We start from the raw sequence: 19,243 nt of genomic DNA, 5'->3' as shown, positions 1-19,243 counted from the left end.
TTTTATGGGATTCAGGATTACAGGTACATTTACCTTAATCCATTATTTTGCCCATGGATTTGTAATGCAATCTGTTATTCCAAGTGCAGATTGAAGGAATCCACAGTCCTTTTAGTCACAAAAGGTTTCTAGCTTTATATGGTTCCTCTCCCTTCCATCCCCCCCACTTACTGGGAATATATTTATCTGTGTCAATAGTTATGTCAGAATCCCCCTACCTTTATAAAGGATCGTGTAAAGATCTGACATATGCACAACAATTCTTAACATTTCAACTCATGCTGACTACAAAAAATGTTAATTCTCCTCCTTCCACTGTGTGTCAGTTTATACTTCGGGTTAGCAGGTAAATATTCATTCCTCACTGATGAAAAATGAAATGAGTTGTATATCAATGAAACAGAAGGTGACAAATTGGTACTGTATTTGATAATGTGATTTTGCTCTTTTTTTTTACATTGTTATCTTATTTTGTGAGGGGGAGCTGCTGTGGACTCAATTAGCACTGACTGTGCCACCTGAAGTAAGTGCCAGAGTTAGGGGGAGGGACTAAAAGGGTGAGACCACAACTCAGCTGAGGGCTGACTGGGAAGAAGAACAGCTATCACTTTCAAGTGAGGCCTGGCTGGGACCAGGAATGGTTTGAGAGATTTGAGAATCTCTGTGAGATGGGAGGTTATGTGGAACTATTGTTTGATTTCTCCACTGGTGACTTACCCGCTGGTACTGAGTAAGTTTGCTGAAAGTGGTGCCCTGCCTGAAGGGGGTGATTTTCTGCCGAAGTCCGTGAGGTATAAGGGACACATAGGGCTGGTCTACACTACCGTGGTAATCGAACTGTACGTTACTTCAGTTAAGCAAATAATGTAACTGAAGTCAACGTAGCTAGATCCATTTACCACAGTGTCTACGACTGCACTGGGTCTATGAAAGATGCTCTACCACTGATTTCCCTTACACTTCTCAGGGAGCTGGAGTACACAAATGGATGGGAGAGTGCTCTCCCTCAATTTAGCATGTGTTCACCAGACCCGCTAAATCAATGCAGCTGCTAATAGTGGGACGGCCCCAAATAATATCAGGACATCCGATCACCCTAGCTACAGAGGAATAGATTGGGCAGCAGGGGATGTCCCAGGACAGAAGCCAGGAGGTGCACCATGCCAGGAAGGAATCACCTGAGAAGGACAAACCAGAGTTGGACCCAGTATCATTTGTTGCCCAGAGCTACATGGTGCAATGAGTACTGGGTCTTGTGACCTTGCATTGGGAATAAGGAAGGAGGTGGTACCTACCTAAGTGAGGAGGTTATTGCTCTGTGTGGGTTTGCAAAGAGTGGCAGAAAAGAGAGCTGGAGGGGTTTGTTGGGTAAAGTGTACTGGTGCTGAAGACAGCCATGAGCACCCAAGATTCTGTGGCAGACAAATGCTGCCCAGGATTCCTGAACTCTGGGTCTAGGCAAAGTGCTCAGCGTCTATCCTTTGTATTGTGATACCACTGGGGCTGACAGGACTTGTGGTGGATGTAACCTCTGTCTTCTCCCCTGTTATTTTTCTCCATTCATCCCTCTAAAGAAATATTTCCTTTTTCTATATGCATTGTACTATTTTGGTATTTCTGTGATTACTGTGGGGTGTTTGGAACAGGTGCCCTTGGGGTCGAAGAGAGATTTCCTGGTGTGTTCCTGTGCATGCCTTTTCTTGGCCAGAGCCACCCTCAGTGCAGACTCCATCTTGGCCAGGAGGGCACCATAGTTACAGAAGGTTGCCTGAATGTCAACCTGTCTTAAATGTTCATAGTAATTCAGAAGCTCCATGAAGCTTGGCTGGTTGTGGAGTTTCATTTAAAAGCAGCCTCCTCCCCATGTCAAACTGTACCCAGCTCCATTGAAAGATTTCCTGAAGTTTGAACTTGAGCCCAATTTCAAGGAAACTAGGGTCGATTTTTGGTTTCACATCAAAACCATGTGAACTTTGCTAGCTGGTTGAAACAGAACTGAGTGAAGGTCAGTTTTTTCATCTGAGATTTGATTTCAGATCTGGAACTGGTTCACACAAAGCAAAATGCATGTGATGCAAATCCACAAATATTAAACATGAAGAAAGTGATTGCAGAAAACCCCTATGAACTGACACAGAAGAGACTTGTATAGCTGGATTCTACAAAAAACTCAGCAGTGATTCAGGGATCAAATTAATCGCTAATGTAACTTCATTGCAATCAGGGCTGACATTAGATCTGGTGGGACCCAAGGCAGAAACTAAGGAGTGAGACCCCCACCCCACCTTCCTGACCTGATCACACATAGGATTTCTGCAACATTTCTAAAGCCGAAGCCTGAGCCCTACCATGTGGGGCCCCCTGTGGCATGGTTCCCCGGGCAGTTACCCTACTTGATACCCCTTAACGTCAGTCCTGACTAGAATCCATGGCATTCTTCAAAAAATGAAACTGGCCAGATGTGATTAAGCAGCTGCTTCGGTCACTTTCAATGTAATCCAAAATAAACAGTGACTGTCCATTCAGCCTACCGCAGTGGTTCTCAACCAGAGGTACACGTACCTTTAGCAGTATGCAGAGGGCACATCAACTCATTTCCCTAGTTTTACAACAGGCTACATAAAAAGCATTTGCGAAGTCAGCACACAGTAAAATTTCATACAGACAATGACTTATTTATACTGCTCTATATATTATACACTGAAATGTAAGTACAATATTTATATTGCATTGGATTTGTTTTTAAATGATATGTTAAAAATGAGAAAATAAGCAATTTTTCAGTAATAGTGTATTGTGACACTTTTGTATTTTTATGTCTGATTTTGTAAGCAAGTAGGTTTTAAGTGAGGTGAAACTTGGGGTTATGCAAGACAAATCAGACTCCTGAAAGGAGTATGGTAGTCTGGAAAGGTTGAGAGCACTGGCCTAGTGTACACAGAGTGAGCACAGCCATGAAACTGCTATGTTTTAATGTCTGTTTTAAAAAATTAAAATACTGTTATAAAGGTTGTTTGTTTAATCATCTGTTAGATTCATTTTATTACGACCCTTAACTTTCTGAATGACCTCAAAGTTACTGCCCGCTGATGACATTTTTTAGTTTATTAACTCAGAAACAGTGACCTTTACAGAGTTCGGGTGCTGAAGATATGACAACTAATACACTAGAGAGGTTTTCTCTTTGGCCTCTCTCTAAACACAAAGACCTCCTTTGGTTGTTCCTTCTTTATGCAATCTGGCCTTCATTTTTTCTTTTAAAGAAATAATTTGGAAATGGATGTCGCTCACTCTCTCTCTCTGTCTCTCTCTGAATGTCTGAGATAAGTAATTTCATTAAATGAGCTTCCTTTGCCAAAGGACACAAATAGCCCAAGGATAACATTTCTTGAGCTATTTTAAACCTCAGAAATATTGGAAATGCAGTGCCACTGCAAATTCTGACTTGACCTGCTAGCTGCTAATCTCTAACATGAAAGCAATTAACTACTGCCAGTTTTAGTTCTTTCTATTGTGTAATAAAGTAAAACAATTCAATGCAACAATCTTTAAAAATATATTGTTTCCATCTACACATAATTAGCTTAGATTTATTAATAAATATGGATTGTTGTTTATATTTTTAGTTGAAATGCAAGGACCATGAACCCAGGTAGGATGACAACGCTGAATTATGCTGCCAAGATAAACATCACACTGTGAAGACAGAATAAGGCTGCCAGACCCTATTGGAGTCTGCACATAAAGCAATCTGTTGTTTCTTATTCTGAAGGGAAAGAAACCAGAAGCTTTCCATGTTTTATATCTGCACACAAGTATGGACTGTATAAATCTAACACTATATATGAGCACAAGTCTATTGTAGTAACCACCAAATATAATAAAACCATACTACATTCGATTAAGAAAAATCAGCTAATCAAACAGTGCTGTAACAGCAGGTAGACAAGACCTAATTTACAGTTTGTAAGGTTACTTCAACAAGAAATAATTCCTATTGGTTTTGTCTGTTTCTCCACAGCTAGCAAATCGAATTAAATGATTTTGAGTATGATTTTCATAGACAGAATGAGTTGAGTGTGACTGTGCTACATAGAAATAATTATAGTCTAGCACATGGCAATACTAGGGATTTCCCATAAACTTCAGACCTGTTATTATCAGGATAATTCATAGCTTCTAGTTTTTGCAGAAGGAGAGAAGGAGAGTCAAGAGAATGATTACACTTTATTGTTTAATTATTATCATTGTTAAAAAATGTGGAGCCCTATTCTAGTTATTGTTTAGGTATGGTAAAGATAGGTAGGAAATTACTAGTAAAAGAGGCTATAAATTGAGCAAAAACTGCCTTGTTGACCTGGTTCCATCAGTGCTGTCAAAGGGGCATCTGATGCGATGGGGCTGACTTTAATAAAACAGGTGCTTTCTCTCTGGAAGGTTAAATTAATATTTATTTGTCTTTCCCTAAACTGGGAAAGGACATGCATAAACATTCCAGACCAAAAACCCAAAGTCAAAATTCCAGTTTCCCAAGTGGGATTTTCAGCCTTCATTCCTCTAAGGTTTAACCCCCACACAAGAAAAGTTTAATTACCCAACATTCAGGTGCAGGATGCCTTTTGCTTACAACATTTAAAATTGGTCACTTTTAGCTCAGGAGAATTGTCTGTATGTGGTGTTTCTCCTTTTCTGATTATCTCCAAACTCTGCTTTTCCTCAAGAATCCTCATCTAGACTTTCAGGATTAAACCGGGACATTTAAGTTTATGTCTTTTCTGGCCAATTGTTATAGTAACCCAACTGATAGCACTCTCTTAGTGCTCATTTGATTTCCAAAAGAAAGTGAAGAAGACCTACAACAGAAAAATGCAACATGAATAGAGAGACATAAAATGGGGCGGGGGACGGGAAACAAATCTTTCATACTCCATTTCTATTATATTCACTCAATCATGCCACATGTAACGTAAGAATTTTACAAACTACAGAAACTTCTAAAAGGTAAGGACAAGAAAACCTCCCCTAATGTATACCACTCCACTAAGCAGCAGACCACCCTGCCACAAGTACATATGTGGAAGTACTATGCTAGAATGAAGTGTAAATCCTGAAGCAGGAACATATTAAGGACAAGAGTGAGAATGCTCAATCCCATGATGCAGTGCTCTCTTAAACTCACAGCAACGTAAGATGGAAAATGCATCCTAAGTGTCTAAATGTATACACAAGGTCAATGCTACAGCCTGAGAAATACCAGATGGGGGGAAAACTTGCACATATACCTAAGATGAACCAGTGGAAGAACATGCCACACTGGGAGAAAAAGCGTAATGTGGAGTAAAGAGGATCAGATATAATGTTTATTTGCAAGACTGCAAATATTTTCTGATCATGTCCACTGCCTGTTTCACAATTCACTTACCATATGGAACTAACAATAAATATGATATGATGCAATTTCTGAGCCTTTGGTGTTTTTCACGCACACATACCCAACTTTAGTGCATATTCCATTGGAAGGCCCAGATTGTCATTGGGACTTATACCTTCTCCAATTTTTGTGTCCTGGTGCAAACACCTACCCAGTAGGTGACCCTGTTCAAGGACCAGAGTCACAGTCATGCTACTCCTGCTCCACAATATGTGGAAGAGCAAGTCAAGCAGCTGCTCATCTGATATAAACTGTAAGAGTTCCCTGGAGTTAAGTGGAACAGTAGCAATGTACACCAGCTGAGGAGCTGCCCCGATGTTCTGGGAAGAGCAGACTACACTATCCCAAAGGATAATGAAGTATGCACAGTCTCTTTGCATGCTAGGATGCACAGGAGACAGTGAACCTCTGCACTACCCAAAACATGGGCCTTGTGCCTTAAAGGTAAATCCTGGCTTATACTGAATGGTAATGTATAATGTTATTTTTTGCAGTAATCTTTCTTGAAAGAAATGGGGTACAGAACTGGGCAACACATCTGGTTATGTTTTCAGATGCATTGATATTTAAAGAAAAAATCAGATGTATACATCCTGTTTGAACATCTTCCTCCTTTTTTATCTGCCTTCAACTGGCTTTAAAAATCACGAGAGGTGGACCATTATAAAATACACATGTGTATTTTTTCTTTTGGCAGCCTCTTCACTTCCCTTGTAAATGTCTGAGTGTCTTCTAAACAATCTTGTCTTGATTAATTGCTGTAAATTGTTGAAACTTTGGAAAATGCCTAAGTCTCACTGGTTTTCAGTGAAAGTTAGGATCTAAAGTTATAGGCGTTTTTGAAAATGTTACTCAATGTTTTTTGGGAGTTTTATGCCATTTATTTATGTTTTTTAATATTTATATTATATTCTATAATCGAGAACAAAACTGATAATGCTCCCCAAATATATATATTTGAATGAGAAGAGGCTAAAGAATTAGAGAAGCCAAAGGCGCCTCATAGAGAAGGAGATAAAGATTTTTCCCCAGGCCAACTCCACAACTTAATCATATTTCTTTATCTTTTTTAAAAAAAATAGTCCTGTTGCATAGTTTTCAGAGACCCAGAAAAAAATCGCACAATTAAAATATTCACTGTGACATGCTCCTGGACTATGTAAAGAGAGAAGAAATACAAAAGAAAATTACTAGCAGGTCTTATTCAGCAGTAGTCTGTGGCATGATGGAGGTTCAGACCTCTATGTATAAGTGGGGGGAATCCCATCACTATGTCTTTGGCCATGAACCAATAGCGAGTCAGCATGCGTGTTCCCCATTAACAGGTCAGTCAACTTCTGCTGTTCATTCTGGTTTCTTCCATTCTAATGACTAGTTGGTGTTGGTCCTGCTTTGAGCAGGGGGTTGGATTACATGACCTCCTACGGTCTCTTCCAACCCTAATATTCTATGATTCTATGACGCATGGCAAAGGAGATCCCTGCTATAACTGTGTGACCTGCCTGTGTTGTGCAACTCACATTGCCTTCAGAATTTGACCAGACTACCACTCTGGCACTGGTTGTTCTTGGTTTTGATTGTGGGTCATTCTAGTGACCTTTTCTACCAGATATTTTGAAAAAATTAAACAAGACTCTTATCACTTGTGTGCCTGTGGTTTCCATGGCCTCAGCACCTGTTGGTGCCTTTGTTCCCTGTTTGAACTGTAGAAAGAGATTTTGGAGATTTTACTCTGCTTGAATTTTATTTTTAAATGTTCTATTTATTTTCTCTTTTTTTCCCCTTTCAAACACTAGTGGCTTTAAATAGTAAACTACTACCTTGCTGCCATTCCCTTCTGGCTGTTCAAATTAACAAGCTTGTTTTGTACGTACATCAGATTTGTTTGCCATAATTTAATAGAGATGCTTTTAAGGATTACCATGTGCATACAGATGTAAAAGACATAATAATCATGTTCTGAGCTGCGACCAAAACATCAAAACTGCATGAAACTAGTTCTTCAAGAGAAGAAACAGTTAGTTTTATTGCTTTTGTAGCTGTTACAGAGGTTTAAAGAACTCTTCCAACTCAGGATTCAATTCTTGAAACCTAATAGATTAATGCAATACTTCAAAGCATTTTATTCAGTATAGATGACCCATTTAAAGTGCGATAGTCTCTTATTAACAATGATTAATACTAGGGCATAAAAATTGGTTTAAACATTATTCTTGTACTTTAATTTCATCTTTTTTCATAGAAAATAGTGCTTAACTGCCTAAAGATTTATACCCATTATCCATCTTTTATAATCATAAATCTGTAAGAAAGCATTTAATTTTACACTGCTAACTAATTTCCATTAAAATAGAAAGTAAAAATACTGATGTTTACAACTGAAGCTTAGTACTCAATTCATTTCTCCTCTCATTTCATATCAAGCATAATTGTTCATTTTTTATAAAAGCGTGGTGGGGTTGAGGGGAGTGTGTGATATAAGTAATCACCTTAAAGGGCACTGAGGACTTTCCAAGAGATGCCCAGAAATTAAAGTGTCAAGTGATAACGAAGGAAAACAGAAAAGATAAAGGCATACTAAAATACATATCAAACTGCCTTGCAATTTAGAAGTATGGAATATTGGGGTGGGAGCTTGCAGTTTAATCACTGGACACCTAAAATGAGTTTAGTGATCCTAAATCTCAAGCCTGTGTGAATCGCTCATTCTAAGCCAGTATTCGTTATCCTTTGAACACAAATAGTAAGCAAAAGATGCCCAGGCTGGAAATACAGATGATAAAGGATAGGATTGAAGTACAGTGGGTACCGTTAAAATCCTGATATTTACCATACTGTGATATTTATCTTTGCAAAGGTATTTGTGGTATTTTGTGTATTTAGAGCAGAGAAGAACACACGTACCACAGTAAACTTAACAATGGAGGATGGTAAATGTTAAGTTAACTCCAACCAGACAGAGTGGGTGCTGCTATGTGAAACAGCTAGTTTATTATCTGTTATGTTCTACTTTACATTCATTCAAAAAGGTACTAAATTCAGCATTGTATAAATGAGCATGGTCATGTTCATAGTTTGGAAATATCTTACTTCTCCAGCCCTCTTTATTGGCAATGATGAAAAAGAAGGACCCAACAGTTAAAGTTAGGCATGTGTATGCTTACATTTGCACATATCTAAGCACACAAATGCCCATTGTGTGCACACATCAGATACTTGCTTGTGTTTGTTGTAGTTAGGTGCCATGTACATGTGTAAATTACCTGATCTGTTCCTGAAGATTTGTGCACATTAAGCACACCCAAATATATGCATGCAATTATGATAATCTAGTCTTGATTATAGAAGCCTAGAATTGTAGGACTGGAAGGGACTTCAAGAGGTCACCTACTGCAGTCCCCTGCACTCATGGCAGGACTAAGTATTATCTAGACCAACCCTGACAAGTATTTGTCTAACCTGCTCTTAAAAATCTCTCAATGATGGAGATTCCACAACCTTCTTGGGCAATTTATTCCAGAGCTTAACCACTCTCACAGTTAGGAAGTTTTTCCTAATAATCAGCCTAAACAGCCCTTATTGCAGTTTAAGCCCATTGCTTTTTGTCTTTCTTATCTAGTTCAAGCTGTATTACTAATAACAAACAATGTTATGAGCATGAGTACCCTTTTTTGTAAGGTTACTTTATTCTTTATAAATTAGTGAAAAAATGTATGAGGTTACTATGTAAACTGCTGTGGGTAAAAAACAAGTCCTGACATTTGTTTTAGCAGTAGGTGAATCTCAAAGTCGTTCAAGATTAGATTCTGATAAGCTGCAGATAAGAATCTGAGTTTTATAAAAACTACTTGAAATTTTTTCCTTTTTTCCTCTTTCTCTACAACCCATCCATATTCTCCTTCCTTCTGCATAGCATTGACATCCTATATTTCATATGACATAATAAATATCTTATGGAAATTATTTTCTCTGGTGGAGTCTTGCTAACTGCCCTAATTAGATCTTGGGTGTCTTTTCAAGGGCAGAGGTTCCTCACAATTTAATTATTATGCCTTTGGACCTAACAAAGACCCATCAAAGGCTTCCAAATCTATAGAAGTATCCCTTCTGTTGGGGTCAATCAAAACAATTGAAACTTTAAAAAACAATCAAGCTGTATTTGATGTATGGGCTGACATTCTGATTTTTTCCTTATATATTTATCCATCTGAATTCATACATTTTAAAGCCCAAAGGGAACATTATAATTATCTAATTTGATCTCCTGTAATAACAGAAGGCCATAGAATTGTGATAGGTTGTACCCCTCATCTGGGATGACACCTGATGTACTGGGGTTTAACTGAGCCTCTCCTACTCCACCATCCTGGATTCCCTCTCCCTGGTTCACTGACTTAGGCTCTCTGGTCACTTGCAGCGCGCGCGCGCACACACACACACACACAGATAGGGCCACACCCTGAGGCAGACAGAAACTGAAATCAGCTCTGTATGAAAAGGCTCACCCAGTACTCTCATCAATACCCCTTTGGGGACCTAAACCCAAAGGTATATTGTTTCGTACTGTATAGAAAAATTTGCACTGTGTAAACTCATAAAATGTTGCCCTCTTCCTCAATGTGAAGAGAGAGATGCATGACTTCTTGCTTCCCACCCCCAGTTAGAAATTACATAAACTGGGTTTAATAATAAACAAAACAAATTTTATTAACTACAAAAGTGGTTAAGTGGTTAAAGAGAGAGCAAATAGTACAAAACAGATTACCAAGCAAATAAAACAAAACAGGCAAACTAAGCTTGATTCACTACAAATAGTAATTTCTCACCCTAAATATTGTCAAATATTTCATCAGATTACAGAAAGTTTTGCAAGTCTTGAGACTTTAGGTATTTCCACTCACAGCCTGGATGCCCTCACAGCCTGGGTTCAATTTTTCTCCCCTCAGTTCAGTTCTTGCTCCCAGATGTTTTTCAATGTCTCTTTTGGTGGGGAGGCAGAGGAGAACCCTGATGATGTCACTCCCCTGCCTTATATAGCTCTTGTGTATAGTGGGAACCCTTTGTGTTCCAGTGGAAAAACACTGGCATTTTAAGGATGAGGTCGAGTACCAGGTGACTAAGACCCATGTCTCCGCAGGGCTGTGGCAGCCATTACTCATAGGCTGTCTGGAGTGTCCACAGGAAGACTAAACTCTTTCACAGTCCATTGTCTTTGCTAATAGGCCATCAGCCTGGTCTGGCTTTTCATTGTTATATCCGAAGGACTAGTTATGGGTGACACCCAAAGCAGCACATTTGAAATACAGATACATGGTCAATATTCCTAACTTCAGATACAGAAATGATACAGGCATACAAATTGGATAATCACATTCAGTAAATCATAATCTTTACAATGATATCTTACATGAGCCATCTTGCATTAAGTATATCTCAGTTATGTTATATCCATATCATAAGCATATATTCTTAAAGAAAATGGAGTGTAACATCACAAGAATTTCAGGCAGAAATTCCTACGGGAAATCCCTAATTTCTGATTGAAGTAAACCATCTATTTTTAGAAAGACATCCAAAGCTAGATTCAAAGATTGTCTGTGATGAAGAATCTACTACATCCTAAGTAAGCTGTTCCCGTGCTTAATTACCCTTACTATTTTTGTTTTAGCTTAAAAAGATCCAACTGCTGTACGTTTAAGTCCTTGTCTTCTAACTGGAAAAAAAGTCTGATATCTGAAATCTTCTTCTTCTACTTGTAGACCATGGTCAAGTCACTTTTTAATAAACTAAATGAACTGAGTTTCTTAGGAATCTCACTGTAAGGCAGGTTTTTCAGTCCTTAAAACATCCTTTTAGTTTTTTTCAGAACTCTTTCCAGTTTTTCAACATCCTTTTCAAGTGAGGGTGCCAGAACTGAGCACAGTATTCGTTAGAACATATATGTATGTATCTTGCTATTCCTACTTGATATTCACCTATTTAAACATCTAAGGGTCTCTTTTGTCCTTTTAATAACTACATAGCACTGAAGCTCATATTCAGTTGGTTATCCACTATGATATTCAATTCAGATTTGAGTGTCTGAGATTGATTTGTTTCTGTATTCATTTCCCACTTTTCAGTCTAGTTTAGTTTTTGAAAGTGAATACTTTCATCTCAGATCTGAGATGTTAACGATCCGATCATTGTGGTGTAATAAACAGTTACATTGCTCAAACTAAAATTTTGTACAAGACCCGTCACTGAGTAGAGTAGGCAATTGTCATCTATTGGCCTGTCAAACAGTGTGGACATGGTCATGTATTTCCAGGAAATATGTTGAAGTATTAAACACTGGTTAGCTTTAACTGGAACATCTGTGTAATATACGTACTTGCAGTGTATTATTCAGCCATTACATGTCTTCATGCTGCATAGCATTCCAGAGATGGTGTCATAGTCTCTAGGAAACAAAGGAGACAAAACTGGAATTCAAGCTATGTGGCAACCTGTTTGTCTCTCCTAGGATAGGAGGTTAATTAGAACTCCATAAAACACCTTTTACAACAGGGAGATGCACTGGTTCTGTGCAACCTCTTGCGTCTCCATAAATAAGGAGCTATCACAAAAGTAAACTCTTAAGGAGGGAGCACTATGTGCTCTACGTAGCCTGTTGCAGTTCTGAGAACAAAATGGCTGCTGCCTTTTCACTCCTATAGTGTTCTTAGCAATGAAAAGGTGCAGTGTATAGAACATAAAACTGAAAATTGGTGAAGTTTTCAGAGAACAGAAAGTGTAACAGCAGCTTAGAAACATACTCAAGCTCAGAGTGATACCCTGTTTACTAAATTATATCAGTGATGCGGGAGCTATGGACTATACCACATTGCAGGATCACTCTGAAACAGTTTCTATAGCTCTTTCACAGTTATTTTTTTCCTGTAGATGTTATTTTCCATGATTTGGAACAGTATTGTGAAGGCTCAAAAGGGATCTTTCCTGTACCCCTTACTTTTCAGAATGTATATATTTTTGTTGGGTTCAGTTATGGCAAATCTAACTTATCACTGCCATATTGATGAAACATGGATAGCTTTTCTTTTTTTTTTAAGGGGCTCCATCAATACAGCTGAATAATGTCTGATTCATGTTAATGTTCCCCAGTCTTACATGTTGTTGTTTTAATTAAGTTTAATTTTAATTTTGCTTGGTATTCAACATTTTCTGGAAGTTGCATGAGCCTTTCCAGTTTTCGCTCTTTTGTGTATTTATTTTTTTATGCTCAAACCATGAGGCAATTTTGCTTTGCCACATTTGGGTCCAGGTTATGCCCCCATGATCTGCTCTGTCCCCTTTCCCCCTTACTCCTCAGAAGGTTCTGTATAAAGATGGGGATCACATGAGGTGGGAAAAGAACTAGGTAGCCTGAGATGAGAGTTATGTCAGGGGAAAGTTCACTGACATGGCCTACCGAGATGATTTGAGAGAGAGATGATACAGCCTAGAGCTTTTCCACAGAACCCCCTCTGTGGTGAAGGAGCCCTCTTTTAAGAGGGTTCCCAGAAGCAGCTGCAACCAGGGATAGACATTGGTAGCATGGCTTCATTGGGGCTGAACTGCCATGGAGCAATATGAATGCTCAAAGAGGTGGGTGTCCTGCAGATTTCCTGGGATCTGTAAGATACAAGAGGAGCAAAAACAACCTCTCCAATGGAATATGAGAAGGACTTCATGAGGAATTCCTTACAATATTCCCCTTTTTCTTAGTCCTCTCCTGCAAGTTGTAACATAACAGGACAACCCAGCCGTTGACAACTATTATAACAGTAAATATACTTAGTCATCAACAGGATCATCCATGCATGATTTCATTATCCCAAGGTACAATTATTTTAATTCACTTGTACAGATCTTCCTAGTAATGTATTGAATAAACTGCAATTTCTCTAGAATTCAGTAACATCAATTCAGCATGTTTCACAGTCACTGTGATCTTAATATTGGCTTCCAGGGAGGTTTAGGATTGATTTCAATATTCTTTGTTCAAAGAGGGCTATCTATAGCCTTGTGTTCTATCAATTATTTTGTTCACACTCTTTAGTGTGCATTGTACTTTGTTGCTCAAAGGTTATTAGACATGCCTAAGGATATAGCTTAAAATGTTTAGAGCTAAAACTTCTTTTATTGCACCACAAGTGTTTTGAGCCCATTTTATCCTATAATTATCCATTTGGACACTCTTTGTATTAAGATAAAGGGCATGTTACATATTTTCTCTTTTTTCCCCAAAACAGCTCTGCATCTTTGGCTTAACTATTAATAACCAGAAGAATCATAAAATCATAGAATCGTAGGACTGGAAGAATCGTTGAGAGGTCATCTAGTTCAGTGCCCTGCACTATGGCAGGACTAATAATTAGCTACACTATCCCTGACAGGTATTTGTCTAACCTGCTCTTAAAAATCTCCAATGATGGAGATTCCACAATTTATCCAGGCAATTTATTCCAGTGCTTAACTAACCTGACAGGAAGTTTTTCCTATTGTCCAACCTAAACCACTCTTGGTGCAGTTTAAGCCCATTGCTTCTTCTCCTATCTTCAGAGGTTAAGGAGAACAATTTTTCTCCCTCCTCCTTGTAACAACCTTTTATGTACTTGAAAACTGTTATGTCCTAACTCAGACCAGACTAAACAAACCCAATTTTTTTCAATCTTCCCTCATAAGTCATGTTTTCTAGACCTTAATCATTTTTGTTTTGTTGCTCTTCTCTGGAATTGACTTCTCCAATTTGTCCACATCTTTCCTGAAATGTGGCACCCAGAACTGGATACACTACTCCAGTTAAGGCCTAATCAGCATGGAGTAGAGCGGAAGAATTCTCATGTCTTGCTTAAAGTACTCCTGCTAATACATCCCAGAATGATGTTTGCAATAATGTTACACTGTTGATTCATATTTAGCTTGTGATCCACCATAACTTCCTAGGTAGTCATTTCCCATTTTGCATGTGTGCAACTGATTACTTAGGAAGGAACAGAGTACTTCACATTTGTCCTTTACTGTATTTCATCCTATTTACTTCAGACCATTTCTCCAGTTTGTCTAGATCTTTTTGAATTTTAATCCTATCCTGCAAAGCACTTGCAACCCCTCCCAGCTTGGTATTGTCTACAAACTTTATAACTATTACTTTACTCGATGCCTTTATCTAAATGATTGATGAAGATATTGAACAGAACCAGACCCAGAATTGATTCTTGTGGGACCCAACTCAATATGCTCTTCCAGCTTGTGGGATGGAGTTGGGAGAAGGAGACCAGCATAAAGGCTGCCAACTCTTTCACAACAGGGCTTCTGCTGACCGGAAAAGGCTGGCAGGCTAAACCCATAAGATTGGAAGAGAATGTTCAGATGAAGGGAGCTGGCAAAGTTTTGCAGCTGATTATTCCAGGGCAAGAGGCCAGAAACACAAACCCCATCTTCAGGAAGAGGGCTGAGGAGGCACTGCCATTTGGAGGAGGTAAATATTAACTGTCCTAAAGATGAGAGACAAAGTAATTAATTAAACAACAGCCGAGCTTCTATGGAGAGGAGCTAGGAGAGGTCTTTGATGAAGCACCTTTGTAGCTGGCTAAGAAGAAAATGTAAAACTACAGATCTAAGTGGGGATAGCAGAAAGTCCCATAACCTGGGGGAAATGTTGACAAACAGGTCAAAGGTGGAGAGGTGAAGAAACCTGACTAAAGGAGGAACCCAGAAGAGAGGGTGGACCTGGGTTCCTCTATCCTTCCCCAGACTAAAAGAGGATGGATGAGCAGAAGTGAAGGAGGCTGAACCTATGTGCCCCAGTAGGGTGTTTTCTTGTTTTGTACTTCTGCTATTCCCAACAGGGGACTGAACTGAAACATACCCTAGCTGGAGGGCTAGGCCACATAAAACTGTTTTGGCACTGGAAGGACTAAAGAGGTCCGAAACTCAGAGAATCCTTGCAACACTGCTCCAGGACACTAAGAGGCACTCTGGAAGTGAGAGGCTCAATTATGAATTCTAACTAACTTTTCCATCCAAAGGTAATAACTTTTTGATCTATTTTTCTAGCTAAAGGGAAACTCCCTTTCCAGCAGAAGCTCACTTCATCTCTGCAAATCACTTTCATAACATGGAAAGATTTCAGATGGTTAGATTCCAAAAAAAAAATACTCTATAAATAAATATCTTCATAAAATTGCAACTCTCATGGCTTATTGGGAGGAGATGGTGGCAGATATGTTTTAGAAATCAGGGGTATATTGAGTAGTCAGGCATTCTTTATGTTGATATTAGGTGTTACTTAGTTAAAGTGACTTTTCTTTTTGTTCCATGGCACATTTTATTTAAAAATATTGATACGAGAAGCCTTTATTCTAAGGAAATGGAATATAGTCCTAATTTTACAATACTGCATGTGTCGTTCACATAGTGTTGTGTTATCTAATATTATATTCAGCATACTGTTTTGTGGTGTTTAGATGTAAACACGTTTCTATTCTTGAGCACCAAAGAGCATATTTCAGTGAGATGAATAATAACATGGGTATATAAAATGGCCTCTGTAGTGCTCGGACCTGAACTACTTATATAGGAAAGCGAGATTTATAACCGTATGCCTTACACAAAGATTACAGTGTGTTGTGCTGTATTTTAAATTTTAATAAGGATTAGATTCAATAGTATTTTCCATACCGTTTCCCAGTGGCCAATTAAGGATCTTTTTTGGCTTGTGAGCTTCAGATAAAATCAATTTTTTGCAAAAGTCTCATTATTTTCCTAACCAGTCTATTGATGGGATCTGATCTCTAGTATGATCAATGATGACTACTTTAACTCCTTCCAAAGAGATTCTATAATGTATAAATATCTATTTAGTTGTGATGCATTCCATCATTGTCAGGGGCATTCCATCATTGTCAGGGGCATTGTCTCTCTGCTGCAGACAAGATTCAGTCTGTATAGATTTTTTTTTAATTCCAACCTATTTTTACCACCGTGCATTAAACATGATCCAATGCTTCATATCAGTGCACCACATTGAGAATAAAAAGAAAAGACATATTAAAATGTGAAAAATACGTTCTGAGTAATATTTCTTGTAGAAAATAGAGGAACCTTTTTTACTCTAGAAGTCTGTGAAAGCAGTTCACTTCTTATGAAGACTTATCCAGAGGTTTTCCATCTCTTTTATAACGTACCACTTCCAAAATGCACAACTATGTAGCCTGTGTCTTGGCAAAAATCCACTTTAAGTAACTATATTCTCTTTATCTATAATTTCCCCTGTAGCTTCATTTAGATTACTCACTAGATTTTTTTTCACATTCTCTCATTACTGTTGTGTACTATCAAAGTGCAAGGTGTTAAACAGTGCCCATATCATCTCAGAAAAGGCAGCATTTTAACAGTGGGGTCAGTGAAGTGATTCAAGAACAGGGATACCATTGGATCAGATAATACTCAAAGTCAGTGGCCAATTATTGTTATCCAGGCAGGGATTTGTAATAGGAATCATAGAATCATCGAAGATTAGGGTTGGAAGGGACCTCAGGTGGTCATCTAGTCCAACCCCTTGCTCAAAGCAGGACGAACCACAACTAAATCATCCCAGCCAGGGCTTTGTCAAGCCTGACCTTAAAAACCTGTAGGAATAGAGATTCCACCACCTCTCTAGGTAACCCATTACAGTGTTTCACCACCCACCTAGTGAAATAGTTTTTCCTAATATTCAACCCAGTCCTCCCCCACTGCAACTTGAGTCCATTGCTCCTTGTTCAGTCATCTGCAACCACTTTGAACAGCTGAGCTCCATCCTCTTTGGTAGTTGAAGGCTGCTATCAAATCCCCCCTCACTCTTCTCTTCTACAGACTAAATAAGTCCAGTTCCATCAGCCTCTCCTCATAAGTCATGTGACCCAGCCCCCTAATCATTTTGTTGCCTTCCGCTGGACTCTCTCTAATTTGTTCACATCCTTTCTGCAGTGGGGCCCCCAAAACTGGACACAATACTCCAGTTGTGGCCTCACCAGTGCTGAATAAAGAGGAATAATCATTTCCTCGAACTGCTGGCAACGCTGCTACTTCTACAGCCCAATATGCCATTAGCCTTCTTGGCAATAAGGACACACACATATCCAGCTTCTCGTCCACTGTAATCTGTAGGTCCTTTTCTACAGAACTGCTGCTTAGCCAGTCAGTCCCCAGCCTGTAGCAATGTATGGGATTCTTCCGTCCTAAGTGAGGGACTCTGCACTTGTCCTTGTTGAACCTCATCAGATTTCTTTTGGCCCAATCCTCCAATTTCTCTAGGCCACTCTAGAGCCCATCCCTACCTTCCAGTGTATCTACCTCTCCCCGCAACTTCGTGTCAACTTGCTGAGGGTGCAATTCATTCCATCATCAATGAAGATGTTGAACAAAACTGGCCCCAGAACCAATTATTAAATGTGGGAATTTAAATGTGGGACTATAACCCACATTTAAAAAATGAGCTATTTGAATAAAAATAGCTGCATATGACAGGTATGTATCTCAGAGAAACTGTACTAATTAATATTTAGCAGCATCTGAAGGATTAATGTGCTCAAAGATTTCTCTTACCTGTAGGTGCCACCTGAGACAGTCAGGCATAAAGCCCTGCAGCTGTGACTGCTCAGTCTCCTGGCAGCCTAATGACCACAGCTGTGCTGCATCAGCCAGTGTTTGTTAATAACTGGTCCAGGGACTGGCGCTGGTCTCTGAGATCTCCCTGACACAGTTTAGGAAGGCAGCAAGCCAGTCCCTGGTATCAAAAAGGTTGAGAAACGCTGAGCTAGATCACCTGACTGAACACCACACTTGATTGGCCAAGGATACTAGCAGGCTTGCTCTTAAGCCCAGCAACAGTAGTTTGCCAACTACTCAAAGCATTTGCCCAGGACTGCAATAGCACCTGCTCTTGCCTAGTTCCAAGCCTCGCTCCTGCCTTGCCTTACTCCAGGTAACCTGGCTGTAACCCTTGGCTCTGATTCCTGACTTTGGATCTCACCCTTGGCTCTAGCATCTCACCCTGAGCTGCTATTCCTTGCTGACTCACTAGGTATAGTTGCCCTTGCTCTGGTCTCTGACAGTCATATTGGCACTCTCGTTGGGGACACAGCCAATGCTTTATTCTCTAAATGAATAGCTAACTTCAATCTGCCAAATTACATAAGCACTGTGACAAAGTTCCTCCTCTGCCTTGGTGGGTCCTGTGCTTATTGGCGGATTTGCTCGCCTCAGAGGTTCACGGCAGCCCTCAGTTTGGCTACCTTTGCTAGTGGCTCAAATCTGCCATTCACTCAGCTAACCTCATCACTGGCCAGCATGGGGGAAAGGAAGGAAAACAATTCCTGCAATCTCTGCTGGCCCACCTAGTGGGTCGGGGGACAGGTCAGGGATCTTCCCCTCAGGTAGGTCCCACGTCCAAGTCAACTCATCCTGTATCCAATAGGGAGTTGGGGGGATGAGAAGATCCTGGGCCCGCCCTCTACTCTGGGTTCTAGCCCAGGGCCCTGTGGATTGCAGCTGTCTACAGTGTCTCTTGTAATAGTTGCGTGACAGTTACAACTCCCTCGGCTACTTCCCCATGGCCTCCTCCCAACACCTTCTTTATCCTAACCACAAGACCTTCCTCCTGATGTCTGGTAACACTTGTACTCCTCAGTCCTCCAGCAGTACCTCTATTCTCTCTCAGCTTCTTGCACACCTCTTGCTCCCAGCTCCTTGCATGCACCTTACTAACTGAAGTGAGGTCCTTTTTAAAAGCAGGTGCCCTGATTA

General features: G+C 39.6%; 1 long non-coding RNA gene across 1 annotated transcript; it reads left to right on the top strand.

Annotated features, from left to right (window-relative positions):
* Positions 1–11,043: 11,043 nt before the first annotated feature.
* On the top strand, positions 11,044–14,589 carry LOC122458440. The gene is made up of 3 exons (XR_006278489.1): positions 11,044–11,054; positions 13,058–13,061; positions 14,451–14,589. It is a non-coding gene; the product is annotated as an uncharacterized LOC122458440 (long non-coding RNA).
* Positions 14,590–19,243: the final 4,654 nt, after the last annotated feature.

This window comes from Dermochelys coriacea, chromosome 2 (genome assembly GCF_009764565.3).
Source record: "Dermochelys coriacea isolate rDerCor1 chromosome 2, rDerCor1.pri.v4, whole genome shotgun sequence".
NCBI classification, from domain to species: Eukaryota; Metazoa; Chordata; order Testudines; family Dermochelyidae; genus Dermochelys; species Dermochelys coriacea.
This window is presented reverse-complemented; position numbering and strand designations above follow the sequence as displayed.